The sequence below is a fragment of the Suricata suricatta genome, chromosome 13, assembly GCF_006229205.1.
Source record: "Suricata suricatta isolate VVHF042 chromosome 13, meerkat_22Aug2017_6uvM2_HiC, whole genome shotgun sequence".
NCBI lineage: Eukaryota > Metazoa > Chordata > Mammalia > Carnivora > Herpestidae > Suricata > Suricata suricatta.
Window position 1 is genome coordinate 62610978 of NC_043712.1, and position 15725 is coordinate 62626702.

A 15725-nucleotide genomic window follows, 5' to 3' on the forward strand; every position below is an offset into this window, starting at 1 on the left:
GCCGCCGCGCCGCGGAGGGCTGGGGGCGGGCGCAGCGCGGGCCTGCGGAGGCGGCGGCGTGTGTGGTCCTGTTTTTGGACAGCTTTCAACTCTGGGGGAAAAAAACATTTGTCTCAAGGTACAAAAAAAAAAGTGGGGGTGGGGAGGAAGGGAGTTGAAAAAAACTAAAGCATAGACTGGAACGCATGTTTGCAAAGTAGATTAATGTTTCCTCTCGGGTGGGGGCTTTTTAAGTGGTATGATTTGGGGGCAAGGCTGCGTTTTCCAGGCTGAAAGAAGAAACGTGTTTTTAAAAACGCGGGTTTGGAGGGAGGGGCCACACAGGGGTTCTCCAAGGGGTCCTGCCAGTCTTTTATACACATTCCTCAATTTGGGGGTTCTTGAAGCCTTTTTTTTTTTTTTGAGCAGTTGTAAATTTAAAATAGATCTCCTCCCCCCTCTAGATGGAAACACTTTACATTCTTTTGGTGATACGGGTTTTTTGTTTTGGGGGGTTGTTATTGGTGGTTGTTTTTTAGTTCTTTTCTGGAAAGTAACAGATTTGCTGTTTGGAAACATTTTAATCCCTAAACACTGCCTTGGATATCTCTTACAATAGGATGGGAAGGAAGGATTGAGGTAATTATGCAGATTTTCCCAACCAGACTATCTTGAGCATTCCTAGGGAAAGCTACCTAACACAAAATTTGGAAGCCTGAGAGTTATGTGTCATTACGTGAATGATCCCTTTCAGGATGCTGAGAACTAACCTTGGAGAATATTTTGTTAACTTTGCTTTGTTTATGAAGATTCAGCTCTCCAGTGTTTTGCAAACATATGATAGAGTCTTTAATTGAGAAGTGACAATTAAAATAATAGTCCAAATAATTAAAGCCAGAAAACATTCTTGCCTTAAGTAGCTTGATAATACAAAAGTATTCCATGGATTGAATCCATGGCGTAATTTACTTCAGTTGAGCACTTCAGTGTCATTGGTAGATAAAAGGTTTTATTGAACACCTATGATATCTTAGCACCAAGCTTACTGAGCACCAATAATGTCCCTAGCATGCTGTTAGAGACTGTAAGGGTCGCTGATGTCTGTGAGACACTCCCTGTGCACAAATCCACGCACATAGAAAATACTAGAGTTGAATGGGCTTGCAGTAAATTGAGCTCACAGTTGTAGTGGGCCATGAAAGTCAAATGGGGGAAAAAAGCTTCCGTGGAAGTGAGGCAAATTAAGGTGATCTGGAGAGAGAAAGAGAGAGGGGGTTCTGCCCAGGAGCTCAGAAAGAGGGTAAAGCAAAAGCCCACATGAATGGAGGCCTCTAGTGTAGTGGGAATGGGGTGCCATGGCTCATGCGTGCCCTGGAGCACAGGGCTATAGTTCAGAAATGATGTGATTGGCTAGGCTGTGGGGAGCTGGTCTCCACAAGGGATGAGCAGAGGGGCCTCCCAGTTCTGTCCATATGTTCACATTGCACCACTCAGACCAACGAATGTGTTAGGTATCAGTAATGATGACAAAAGATAATTTTTTGCTGTTTTGTGCAAGACTTTTAGGTAGACCTTTAATAAGTCTATCTAAAGAGAAGTGATTTATTTTCTTAACATTGTATATTTCTAGAAACAACTATGTTTCTGCATTACACCATTTATTTCAAGTCCTGGAAGAAGGAGGAGGAAGAAGGGGAATATGGTTAGGGGCAATCTCCTAGAGCTCCGGCTTAGTGAGAGAGTATGAAGGAGTGACACCTCAGACACCCAGGACTCAGTTTGCCCACTTTGGGCCTCTGGGCTATTTATCTTCCCATTTCTGTTCTGGTCGTTTCAGCATGGCTCACAAGTTCTAAAGCAAATGTTATTTAATGTTAATACTGTCACTTGTTGAGCAACTATCATTACTCTTTATTATCACATGCCTTACAGCTAAATAAAGTAGCTGTTATTTTTATAACGTGATAGTGTATGTGATGTTTCTACATATAATAACTGAATTATTGTTCCATTTTACAAAAATGTCCACTTTGCCTACTAATGATTTATGTCAACTTGGTCTCATGATTTCTTGATTTGTCATCATTCGTTCATTCATTTATTCATTGTCTGCTAGATTCTTCCCCTATAGAAGAAGCAATAGTTTCATAAATACAAGTCAATCCAACCATGGATCCCATGAGGCCACGATACTATTTTATAATTTTAACATAAATTCAAAGAAGACGTAACAGCGAGAGGGTCCTGTTTATGATATAATAAGCTTGGTGTAATAGTGTAAGCATTTGTTCCAGGAGTGGAATTTTCTGCTGTCCTAGACTGTAGCGGAGTAAAATGAGCAGCAACTCAGAATTTAGATTAATTTGTACTTTAATCTCTTTGATAAACTCCTTATCACTATCAGCAGAGAAGTCTTTTAGTTGGTTTTTTTTTCTTTTTTTTTAATTTTTTACATTTATTTATCATTTAGGGACAAAGTGAGACAGCGCATGAATGGGGGAGGGGCAGAGAGAGAAGGAGACACAGAATCCAAAGCAGGCTCCAGGCTCTGAGCAAGCTGTCAGCACAGAGCCTGATGCGGTGCCCGAACCCGCAAACCAAGACATCATGGCCTGAGCCGAAGTCAGTCGCTCAACTGACTGAGCCACCCAGGTGCCCCGAGTTGGTTGTTTTCTTAATGGAGACTATAAATGTTCTGAGCATAAACATGGCTGCTTGCTACACTAAATAAAACAAATGAATAGAGATTGCATATTTCCCTAGTTAAAAAGCAACAGACTGAGAAAGCAGAAGAGATTTCAAGGGGAGACGAATGCTGAGGGACAGCTTGGAAAAATGCTATTTCCCTTGTGATTTTCAAAACTATGACCTACCACACACACTACATAGATAAATATACAAAGGCAACTGGAGATACATATATCTACATACCTACACACAAATACATATTATATACCAGTCGACTCCTGCACAATATTCAGGGATTGGGGTGTCAACCCCTCCACAATTGAAAACCCATGTATAACTTTGACTCTCCACAAACTTAACTACTAACAGCCTGTGTTAACTGGAAGCCTTACTGATTACATAGTCAATTAACACATGCTTTGAATGTTAGACGTATCATATACTGTATTCTTACAAGAAAGTAAGCTAGAGAAAAGAAAACGTTATTACAAACATCAGGAGGAAGAAAATATATAGATACAGTACTGTATGTATATCAAAAAAAAATCTGGAGTGCCTGGGTGGCTCGGTTGGTTGAGTGACCAACTTTGGCTCAGGTCATGGTCTCGCGGTTCCTGAGTTTGGGCCCCACGTCAGGCTCTGTGCTGACAGCTTAGAGAGTGGAGCTTGATTCAGATTCTGTGTCTCCTCTCTCTGTCCCTACCCCGCTCATGTTCGGTCTCTCACTCTGTCTCTCAATAATAAATAAATGTAAAAAAAAAAATTTCCTATGAAAGAAAAGAAAAAAAAAATTGCATATAGTAGACCTGCACAGTTCAAACCTATGTTCATATATTTCCACTTACATTTGTATTTGTATGTGCACAGAGACTTACTACGTCTATCTTTGTATCTGCCAAAATAATTACTATCTTTTCCATATAGCCAGCAAATTAAAAGGTTACACTTGATAGGCTGTCTCATTGATTTGACGTTCATGCTTTAACATGCTGGGGAAATGTGGCTTTATAAGGACTGTTTGAATACATTGGCCACAATGTGCGAACCAACATAAGCTAGATAAGGAAGATTCTGTCCTATTTTTATCACATTGGTGATAAGAGTTTTTTGATTCTGTTGTTAAAATGTTCATGCAGTGATTGCTGTAATCATTGTAACAGCAGTTTCTTTTAAGAAACTCCATATACATTCGATGTTAGCTTAGATCTCAGGGTTAGAGTATTTGCAAGTCAGAAATACCAAATTTAGCTCACTTGTGAATGGAGTCATGAGATTTAGATTATGTAGGGGCGCCTGGGTGGCTCAGTCGGTTAAGCATCCAGCTTTGGCTCAGGTCATGATCTCACGGTTCGTGGGTTCAAGCCCCACGCCGGGCTCTGTGCTGACAGCTAGCTCAGAGTCTGGAGCCTGCTTCAGATCTGTGTCTCCTTCTCTCTCTGCTCCTTCCCTGCTCGCATTGTCTCTCTCTGTCTCTCTAAAATAAATAAAAAACATTAAAAAAAAATTTTTTAAAGAATATGTGGAATGATGTTGTGGACATCTGCTGTTACGGTGGTGGCAAGGTCCAGGAGAGACTAATTGTTATTTAAAAATAAAAATATTCAGGGTACCTGGGTGGCTCAGACAGTGAGCATCCAATTTCTGCTCAGGTCACAATCTCACTGCTTGTGAGTTTGAACCCTGCATTGGGCTCTGTGCTGACAGTTCAGAGGCTGCTTTGGATTCTATGTCTCCCTCTCTCTCTGCCCCTGTCTCTGCTCACACTGTCTGTCTCTGTCTCTCTCTCTCTGGGAAAAAAAAAAAAAAAAACTTTTTTAAAAGTTTAAAAAATAAACAAAAATATTCAGCACTTGTTCTCCATGCCTGCTGTGTACCAGGCATTGCATGAAGCTCCAGAGAGATGTTAGTGAAAGGCCGTAGTCCCTGCTCTCAGGACCTCCACCCAGCAAGCAGATGACCAGTGCACTGCACGAGGGCAGCCATGCCTTCCAGGACAGCCCCTGACAGGGGTCTGAGCCAGGAACAGGGGCTGGAGAGGTAAGGGTGCTGCTGGGGCATTCCAGGACAAAGGAGCAGCACACACAGAGGCCCAGAGGATGGGGGTGTGGCCTCCAGGAGAGCTCCCAGAGCTTGCCTTCAGTTGGGACATCCTGTCTGCTCAGGTGGGGAGACTTGGGGCCTAGAAGACCCAGCTGCCTCACAGAAAGGTCTCTGCTGTGTGCAGGGCATTTGGTGGAGGGGCTGCCAGCTCTTCCTTTTAGCCATTCTTTGCCTGTCTCATTATCTATACTAGCATATTTGGCCTCTAGAGCCCTCCCTGGGACTGGAGTACTTCAGCTCGATTTCTCTCTTCTGGGCACAGGAGGGAAATACTTTATTTTTAATTTTGCCCATTTCTCTGATGGCTTTTCCTTTTTTGCTTAGCACCTTTCTCTTCCTGTCTCCCTTAATAGCTACCCCCCCACTCCAACCCTCTCTCAGATGCAAGTTTGTTGTCACAACTCTCCAGTGGGTAGAACTTTCATTTACCTCTTTGAGATGTTTTTTATCCCCTCAAGCTTTGCCCAGCCTCTGGCCTCTTTTACTGCAAAAGGTTATAACAGCCTTGAAATGAATCCATATTGCCTTGTGTTTGGTTATTAACATCAAGGGAAGAGAACACAAGTTGTGACTCTGTTTTTTATTTTTTTTTTAAGGAAAATTTTAAAAATGTTTTTACGTCTGCTTGATGTTTATAAGTACTCTCAAGTTTGTTCCTTGCTGGTATGATGCCTTCAGTGTTCTTGGCTTGAACTCAGGCAGTTATAGGAGATAAATGAGCTTCACCATCCTTTATTTAAGTTTAGAGCTAATTTTCTCGCTCTTGACGTTTTGCTGGATAATTCTGTGTTATGGGGGCTCCCCTGTGCATCCCAGGACGTTTAGGAGCATCTCTTAACTCTACCCATTAGATGCTGGTATCAGTCTCCCAGTTGTGACAACCAAAGATGTTTCCAGTCATTGTCAAATGGTGGGGGGAGGGAGGCTGCACAAAATCACCCCAATTGAGAAGCACTGGTTTAGATAATAGATTCCAACTGGAAGACCCATGCTGTGCAGAGGGAAGGCTTTTATTATGATAGCCTGGTGGCTGCAAGTGCATTGCCATACGTGCAGAGTTTTCTTCTTTAAGATAATGTTCTTCCATCTTCATATCTACTGATCTAGGTAACTAATTTTTTTAGTGCTAATAATGTAATTTTCTGTTTTTCTTAGAATTACATTAAATATCAAAAAAAAAAAAAAACAACCCAGCATGACAAGATAACAGAGTGTAGGAGATGGGGAGGAGATGGTGTGGGTGGGGGCCAGCTATGCAAGGAAGAGAAAGCTTTATATTAGATTTCCTTCCTTCAGGTGACTTACTTTTGAAGACAGACCTTGTTGCCTTTCAAGAAGAGTAGGATGAAGGTTATATTTAGCATGAAGGTGACTTTGTAAAAAGGCAGAAAGAGACACCACTAAACTTAGTTAATATGGAAATAAGAGCTCCTTTTGGAAGCCCGCTCAGTACAGCTCAGTACGTTAGCTGTTCGGTGGTCTAGCTCTCCTCCAGATGTTCCTATCACAGACTGCTTTTCCCCAAGTGCCCTTTTGCAGCAGAACCAAAGGGATCATGTGGGGCTGAGACCTTGAGCCCATATGGGCAATATGAGCTCTGATTTTACTGCCGGTTTCTGCTCTATAAGGCTGTCGGTTTGGGTGCATTTTACAAGGGACAGAAAGACCTAATGAAATGTAGCTTCTTCTTCTTGCTCCCCTGTGCACTTTGCAAAATTAAGAATATGTTTATCAGGTAGGTATTGATTATGTTGCAATAGCAGGCGCACACATACAAGTGCAAGGGATTGTGGGTTTTCTTTTACGTCAGGAGATAAATGATGGAAAAATTTACACCCAACAATATTTGCTTTAAAATCCCGAATAGCCTCAGGTGCCTTCCACCAGGAAAGCCGACACTGTGAATCTTCCATGTCTCTTTGCTGCCTGCCACTCTTGAGTGTAGAAGCCAGGTTGGGCAGTGGGGTGTTTCAGATCCATGGACCGCCGCTTGGAGGCTCCAGAAATGACAGCTTCCAGATGTACGAACCGCCGGATCCGTTTGTTTGGCTTATACACCACAGCTGATGGCGAGATTAACGCTGGCTGGACAAGCTATAGGAGATTTGTCTGGTTTCCACAATGCTGTGTTTATATTTCATTGGGATTTCTCCTTCAAAGCTGACCTCCCCGTGACCCCCGGAGCTCTGTCCACTCAGGCCAAGCTGTAACTTGTCTGCCCTTCTTCTCGTGTTGGGGGGGTCACAATTGTGCAGCGGAAGGGGCTGCTTTCATGGTTTACCAACCCCCCCTCCCCAGCTTCATGCCAGCTAACTGCCTAGATTTAGACCCAGAAGAGTAGTCTTATTTTATCGGGAGGTGGGAGGTGGTTCGGAAGGTGGAGAGGGGGTTGATTTTTAAAAGTCTTTTTGGTTTTTAAAACAAATATGGAAATATTTTTAAATTATTTCAAATTTTTATTTTTTTGCATTTTTTGTAACTTTTTTTAGAATATAACTATTTTTTTAACATATGCAATTATTTTCCATCATTTACAATTATTTCAAATTTTCCATCATTTACAATTATTTTTATTTTTGAGAGAGAGAGACAGAGTGTACATGGGGGAGGGGCAGAGAGAGAGAGAGGGAGACACAGAATCCTTACCAGTCTCTGAGTTGTCAGCAAAGAGCCTGATGTGGAGCTCGAACTCACAAACCATGACATCATGACCTGAGCTGAAATCAGCCACTTAACTGACTGAGCCACCCTGGTGCCCCTAAACTTATTTTAAAGGAACCATATTTAATAGAGGCCATTTTGCAGAAATACAGTATTTAACTCAGCACTAGTGTGATAGCATTTTGAAAAAAAAAAAAAAAAATCCCTAAATAATCGCCTCACACTGGCTCCCAGAACCTCCTCTCCCAACCCCCCTTTACTTCCTCCCACCCTTCTTTCCCCCCACCTACTCCTAAACTGCCCTAATCATTTCCTCCCACTGGATCTCTGGAGTTACTAGTGTGAAATCTGAAATGGTAGTAAATCTGGCTAATCACAAACTGACAGGAGGGAATTAGAAAATGTATTATTTCAAGCCAGCTGTGGGAGATACCAGATGCCAAGCTGCCATTTGTATCCTTGAATTTCTTATCTTAGTAAGGGTTGGTTCCAGGACCTTACTCTCTGATCGGGTCTTGTCAACAGAAGATATACTTCCCCTGTTGAAGAGTCATGGCATTGTATGGACTTTTGAGGTCCCTTGGAATTCATTGACAAATAGAGTGTGAAATAAGGCTTGGTCCCCTGTGTTTAACATGTTGTATGAAATATGAAGAATTGGGCCCCTTAACATTTCTTGAGATGGTAAGTGAAATGTAAGCCAAGACACCCAGGCACCATACTTCAGTCTTTCCATGGATCGAACTCCCACCAAAGGCAAAAGGAACATGGTGCTTGGGTATAGATGGAAGAGGACAGATTGCCTTATCCAAACTTTGGCTGACTCTGCAGTAGATGGTCCATCCTACATGAGAGGTCCCAGAGAGCAGAGGGTTTTGCTCACGAAAACACTTCCCAGCAGTTCATACAGAGGACACTCCTTGGGATTTTCTTAGTGGGAAGCTTCCTTGACTACACAGGCATCATCAGGGTCTTCAGAATATAAGCACTTTTATTACTTGTTCTTTGCTTCCAAACTTTGAATTTGGGCCCTTCATCATAAGACCTATGTATTGGGTTTGTTTCTCTTAAACTGGATTTAGAGTTGTGTTTTGCTTTGCACTTTACATGGCAATATGTTTTTCATATACATATATGTATCTTTAGGTTTGATACAAATAATTTCATCTTCCAAAAACAGTAGAATGTTGCATTGAGAAACTGCTTAACTGTTGTAAAGATCTCTACGAAAGATGCATCCTGTCCACAACCTTTTAAGACTCTATTCTGTTGTATTTGCATTCAGAGCATAGTTGTAAAAGCAGCTGTCATGTGTTAGGGAAACTGTCATTGGTGGGCAATCAGGCACCTGCTCATGAGTGACACGTTTCTTGTTGGGGGAGATTTATAATGCAGGCATAGGGCCTTATTTCTAGAAATCCAGTTGTGAGTTGACCCAAATAGTCCACACTGCATGTGGGTCCCAAAACACCACTGGCTCTGAAGATGAGGCTAGCAAGAAGCAAGTCTCTGTACCATAGCACAAGCTTGTTTTATTCTTGTTAGGATAAATGAAAAGAAACAGTAGGTTTCCCCAATTTATCAACCAATATAGTTTTCAGTTATTGATGAAACACGTACAAAAGTAAGCAAAAGGAATTGGAAGTAGGCTTTGTTAAGTCAGTGTGCATGATTTTTTCCCCTTAAATCATTGCTTAAGGGCTTCTGGCCCCTAGCTCAGGAATCCTGCCCAAAAATGCCAGATGTATTACACAGTCAAGTACTGCAATGTAAACACTGCTCTGTGCCATGAGGCAGGGTGGTCCATCTCCTATTAAAGAAGAGCCAGAGATTGAGAGGGAAAGAGAGAGGTAAGCCCTCTGCTCTGCAGCGGCACAGTAGTGGTCGTGTTGTTGGTGTTTTTGGCTGCAGAGTCAAGATTTGGAACTACAAAAATCTAGATGAATTAGTACTTTTTACTGGCAAAGAAAAGCAGCTTGAATTGGGATGCCAAAGAGAGCAAGATGTGGCTTGGATAATGTTGCTTCATTGGGTCAGATAAGTTTATAAAATGTTGAACCGAATGGGGAGGGGCTGATAGGAACAAAGCCGTTGTTTTCATAGCATCTGTGAGCATCACCCTTTTTATCTGCTGTGAGCTCAGTTGAAAGGTGAGTGAAGGAAGGCAGGGAGGAACTGGCTTCTTCCCCTCCGGCCCTGCCCCCCACCTCCGTGTCTGAGAAAGCCTGCTGGTTTGATGCACCTTCTATGTGTAAGAGGTATCACAAAGCTGCTCTGGTGTTTTGTAGCACTGTGGTGGGGGGTAGCCCAAGATCTATGTTGCAGAATAAATCATCTTCCAGCTTGCTCCCAGTTTCTAGATATCTAGTAAAGCAGCTACTAATGCTGTTCATTTGGAGGTAGGAAAGTAACTGGACGCCTTGGGACGCCCCTCCAAGTAGAACTTGTTTTACAGTGCTGTGGGCAACCCAAGGAAATCGGAACGCCAAGACATTATCTGTACATCCAAATAATCTAATACTAAGCAGTCCTTAGACTTACTAAATTTGGGATGTTTAAACATTAATATGAAGGAATTTTGTGAGTGAGGAGGAAATGGGGTTTCAGTTTGAATTTGAGGAATTGTTAAAACAACCTGCAACCTGCAATAATAATATCCCGATTTTAGAAATCCATTCTGTGGAGTGATCTGAGAAAATTGCTTTTAGAAACAGGGATTGGAAACAGGAATTTTGAGATTAAGGAAAATGTAGGTTTCTTGACTGTCTTTTTTCCCCCCTACCTCCCCCAGCCCTTTTTTTAATGTTTTGAATTCTCCCGTTTCCCCACCTCCATTCCCTGATTTCCTTTGCTCCTTTAATGGGGAAACCATAAAACTTCACAAAATAGACATAAATATCACAAGTATCTTTTGAAATAGAAGCATTCTAAGAGAATAACAACAATTTTCCTTAGCTACCTAAGAAATTATTTCTTTTCCTCTTACCTGACTTTTCCCCATGAGGTTCATACATTGTTCCAATAAGTTTAAAAATGATAAATATGACACCATCATTTTAGGCTACACATGATCCAGAAAAAAATTGCACATTTAATATGTTGCTTAATTGCAAACAAAGCTTGCAATTTGAGAGAATTGGGATTAGGGCTAAATATCTATTAACTGCTCTTTCTAGAGATTTGGGGAATAGGATGACCCTTTTTTTTTCCTTTTTTTTTTTTTAAATAGGCTACAGTTTCACATGGCTCCCAAAAGAAATCTCTCTCCCTTTTTGTTTCCCACACCAATTGATTTATCATTTTGCTTGCAAGCAGATCCAGAATGTTAGGGCAAGAACACACTCACTTTTTTCTCGTAACTTTTTTGTTGCGGACCGAAACCAGTTGACTTGAATAAATTTTTCTGAGGCCTGAATGTAGCCAGCAACGTGGAAAAATCTTGCCATTCAGGGCCGTCTGAATGTACATTTCAGCCACACAGTAAGCTGCATTGGTAGGCACTGGACTGCTAAATACAACCATTTTTCGCAGCAGCGAGTTAGACAGGTGATTAGCATAATTAGCACCGAGCAGCTATACATATGGTAATGCTGAGTGTGTAAATGCCAGCTGCGGTGTAAAATTTATGTCAGGGGTCGGCAGGGCTGTGCGAAAGTATTGTGTTCCAGCTGCAGGTCAGGGCCGCCAAAGCTTACCTCCTTTTCTCTTGTTGGTGAATACGCCAAACAGAAGAGAAAGACAGAAATATAACAGATACGGCTTTGATGGAACAGCCCAGTTCTGTGCAAGAAGGACTGTTCTATAAAACACACACACACACACACACACACACACACATATACACACTTGCACACACTTGCAGAAATCCTACTGCTTTCTCTACAAATTGTGTTTACTTCATGCAGGGTGCACATGAGAGGCAGCCAGGATGCGGGTCTGGGGAGGTAAAAGGGCCAAGTGATTTTCTAGGAGGAAAAGTTTCAGTCACTGAATTTTTAAAAGGCCTTGAGTTGTTCTGTTTCTCTCCATCCTCTTACTGACCGCTCCCCCCCCCACATTGTTTTCCTTCAAATTAAATGGGAACAACCCCACCCCCACCCCATGGGATAGGACCATAATATAAGGTTCCAACAGTGAGGCTCTCTTCCCAAATTGCTTGACTGGTTTTAGCAAAGGACTTTAAGTTTCTTTGTGTTGTTTTTCTGGGGCAGCTCTGCTCACCACTCCACTTACCCGCCACTATCAGACCCCATTACGTCTTTTATAGATAAGAAAAGAATCAGTAGGACTCTGGCTGGAAAGGAAGACGGTCTTGAATGGGTCACACCCTTGGGAATGCATGATGGGGGAATTTATGGCTGTGACGAGTTCATGCATTCTCCCTGCTGTCCCCTCCCCTTTTTTCAGTTGGTGGCTATAAGGAGCTGTGGTGGTGACAGAATATAGTTCACACACCATGCTGACCTGGTGATGAAACTTCCTCACGGCACCAGGGGGTCCTTATGCATCAGTCCCTAATCCAGCTAATCCTGATGGCAACAAAATCATGAAAGTGGCCCCCAGGGAGGGTGTGGGAGATAAAGCAGGCCAGCATGATGTTCCTCAGGGCCCTGGGAGCCTGCCTGTGGAGGTGGGGACTCACATTGTCCTCTCCCCTGTGTGTGCTCAAGTAGGAAGCCTGTGCCAGGAGGCCCAGGCCGGATAATGGCAAGAAGACTGTTGAGAGCTGAGAGGTGATGTCAGCTCCACAGAAGCTGAGAGAAGGGAGCTGGGGTTAATGTTATGCAGCAGCCCAAATGCTGGGGTAGAGAGCCCACAGCCTGGGCAGACACTTGGCTTTTGTTGTCCTGGTTGGGTTGTGTTCTGTTTTTATTTTTTGAATGAAGACTTTAGGAGGCCTTCACTAAGAACTTAAAATTTGTTAACATTGTCGTTAGTCCCCAGATTTTGCTTCTTGGTCCAGCTTTGCCTCTGATCTAGCATGCTACTTTGTGTCAAACCCTCCCAGGCTTGCTCAGCTCCTGCAAAAAGACAGGACTTGACTTTGTATCTACTTGCTTATAGACTCTTGGTAGTACCTGGGCCAGTTCCCAGCGGGGCAAGTGTGCAGCTAGGGGTAGAGCAGAGCTCCATCCCATTCCAGCCTGCCAGAAGCCTTGATTCCACAGGCTGTGGCTTCACTTAGCCTGTCTTTGAGGAGGAGGGGAGTTTGACCACAGCCCTCATTTGCCACAGCAGCAAGTGACCAAAGCAGAATGGGTCTCCTAACAGATGCAGTGTGATCTTGGGAGCTGGTGGCCCAGGAAATAATGCCAGGTGGGGGGTAGGGGAGCTGTGGCAGGCAGCAGGTCCAGTGCGGGCACAGTGCTGGACTGACCTGATCGTGTCCGACAGGGTGAGTGGGCAGCTTCAGGGAAAGCCATTCAGAGAAGCAGCCTGGGCGGTAACAGATGGCACCACAAACAGCTGGTGTGGGGGCCTGTGGTAGGTGCATGCTCAGGCCTGCCACCCCTTCCACGAGTTCCACCCTCCCCACCACCAGCCCCCTCCCCAAGCTGTCCCCGGGGAGGTGTGGGGATGTGTCCTGCTCTTGTCCTGTTTTTGTGGTTTTCACTCACTGGGCTCACTTCATGAAGACACATTCTCTTTGGGCTATCTGATTCTAGCATTTTCCCATGGCAACACCCAAGGGCACAATCCCACGAGGAGAAAAACAGCCCAGAAGCTTAAGCAGCAGTTGGCTAGTCATGAATAAAAGAGATGGCTGGAAGACTGACTAAAACTCACAGCTCAGGAGTTTTCAGCCAATTGCCCAAATTACTGAATCTTCATTTTTTTCAATTTAGAAAATGAGCTGGTGCTAATAATTTTGCAGTTACACCCTTTGGAGATTTGTAGGTTTTCACCCTCACAATAACTAATCGCAACATTGAAAGAAGGACCTGAAGTAACTAAAGGGGAAGAAAAAAAAATCTCTCTAGAGGCTGTTAGATAATTCATGGGATTAATCAAATGCAAATGCTCTGCTTGCATATACACAGACCCCATTTTCCTAATTGGACTCTGAGTGGGTACTTTTCAGGCTGAAAGGGTCATTTGTTTTGACTGATTGACTTTTTGAGGCTTTGGGGAGAATTAATATCTTATACAGATGACTGCCTGTTCCCAAGGCTCTGTATTGAAGCTGTTCATTCATTCATTCCTCTGACGCACTGAGTGTGCGCATGCGCCTGGTGTGCCGAGCTAAGTGGGCAGCGGGCGGTGCCTCCCTGAAAGGACTTGGAATTGACTGGGAAAAACACTTCGTTTGATCCCTCAGATCACCTTTATGTGGATCACAATAAGCTTTTGCTAAAAGTTTTTTGCGTGAATGCCGCAGGCATTTATTAAACTGTGCTGAGGAATGGTACGTGGTGGGAGCACATCATGAGGGGAACATCTCGTGTCTACCATGGAATGGAATAGCACTGGCCCAGAGGCACTAACCTCTGCGTGGAATGGTTTCTTACCTGTGCTGTCCCTTCTTCACCTTGGCAAACCATAATGGTTTGATTTAGGGAGGAAAGGATTGGCAAAACTTGAGCAAAAACTTCCTTGGGGAAGTGATGCTTTTTACCCCACCTCTTTCAAAAAATTGGTTTAAGGCTCCAATTTCTGGAGAATTTGCAGGTAAAGAGGTCTAAACCTGTGTGCCCTCATCTCTCTACCCCCCTCCACTAAATCAGGCCCCTCTGGGGACCCCAAGAAAAACGGGGTCTGTTACTGCCACCCATGAGGTTCTACTGAAAAACTATCTCCTCAGTGGCAGTAAACACTCTGGGAGGCAATGTTGTCCTTTAAATAAAAATGCCGACTGTTGTCCTGTATAATACTCTGATGCATTCTAAAAGCCCTAGTACAGATGGTATATGGAATTCGCACTTCTAGACTCATGTCTTTAGTGCTCAGAAGCCACAGGGTGCTCTCAGGGCAGTTGGAATCAAGGTTGAGGGTCGCTTCTACCTCTTCTCAGCTGGGTGACCTTGGGCAATTGCAGCCTCTTTTCCTCTTCTGTAAAATAAGGGTGATGATACATGCCCTGTGATAAATGAATAAATAACTGAATGAGTAGATGCCCATTGAGCTCCCAGTTCAGGGTTTGGGAAATTTCGTAACACCTTGTTAATACTCAGCGCTGTCTTACGAGGTTAATAGTAGCATTTTCATCCTGTTTCACAGAGAAGGTTACTGAGTCCCAACTGTGTCAGGGACTCATCCCAAATTTCAGTGCTGCCCTTCTGGTCCTGGTCCTCACCACCTGACCAGTCAGTCAGCTTGCCCCAGCTTGATGAAGGAGCAGCACTGAGCAGAATATTTATAAATAGGTAAAGGATGGGGGCGCCTGGGTGGCTCAGTCGGTTAAACCTCCGACTTCGGCTCAGGTCAGATCTCATGTTCGTGGGTTTGAGCCCCGCATCAGGCTCTGTGCTGACTGCTAGCTCAGAGCCTGGAGCTTGCTTCCAGTTCTGTGTCTCCTTCTCTCTCTGCCCCTCCTCCTCTCATGCTCTGTCTCTCTGTGTATCAAAAAATAAATAAAACATTTTTAAAAAATTTAAAAAAATAGGTAAAGAATGAGTGGGAAATGGGTTTGCAGATGGAAAACATACACAAATATAAAAGGCTATTTTGTGTCCTAGGATCCTGAGATAACATTTTTCATGTCTTGTCCAAAGAATTTAGTTGTTATTTTATCGTTAAAAGTTATTGCCTGCAAGAAGGAAAAGAACCTAAGAGGACTTCACAATTTAATAAATATGCATATTTTTTTTTTGCATTGAGCTTTTTAATTCAGATCCCTACCAAGAAGTTTTCGTATCTTTTTGTCACATGGAAGTCTTTAATTATATGGGTTTCTTGCAGAAAAATTAAATAGTGACAACCCTCAAAAAGGGAAATGGGTAAACGTTATTCGTAAGCCACCACACAGCAGTAGTGGCTGTCAGCATTCATACATCTACATCACAAACACTGGATCCTATGGTTCATTCTGCTCAGGAGTCGGAAATAATTATGCAGTATTTCATGAACAGATTATTTTTTAAATAAAAAACAACCTTGACTTTGAAAATGGGACAGAGAAGGGAGGAAAGCCATTTCCCCCAGACTGAACCTGTAACTTCAGTCACTTGAATGGGGTCTGTGGGGCTTCCCACGGACGGAGCCTCCTGCTCATGCGTGATGAGGAAGACTGGCAAGAAAAGAACAGCTCTGGGCTGTCACCCTGTTGTGATTTAGGATAGGCATTTGCTAGGGTAGCA

The 15725-nt window shown here is 43.2% G+C and overlaps 1 protein-coding gene across 2 annotated transcripts in view; it reads left to right on the forward strand.

Annotated features, from left to right (window-relative positions):
* The window catches only part of PTCH1 (patched 1), a 63632-nt gene that overhangs the window by 2437 nt on the left and 45470 nt on the right, over window positions 1-15725 (forward strand). The window contains exon 1 of one of the 2 annotated variants that reach the window (XM_029920521.1): window positions 39-118. The exons of the other annotated variant lie outside the window; for it this stretch is intronic. The gene's annotated coding sequence lies outside the window, so the exon portion shown is untranslated. Of the gene's footprint in view, window positions 1-38; window positions 119-15725 lie in introns of those variants that run through there. 2 annotated transcript variants of the gene reach the window in all.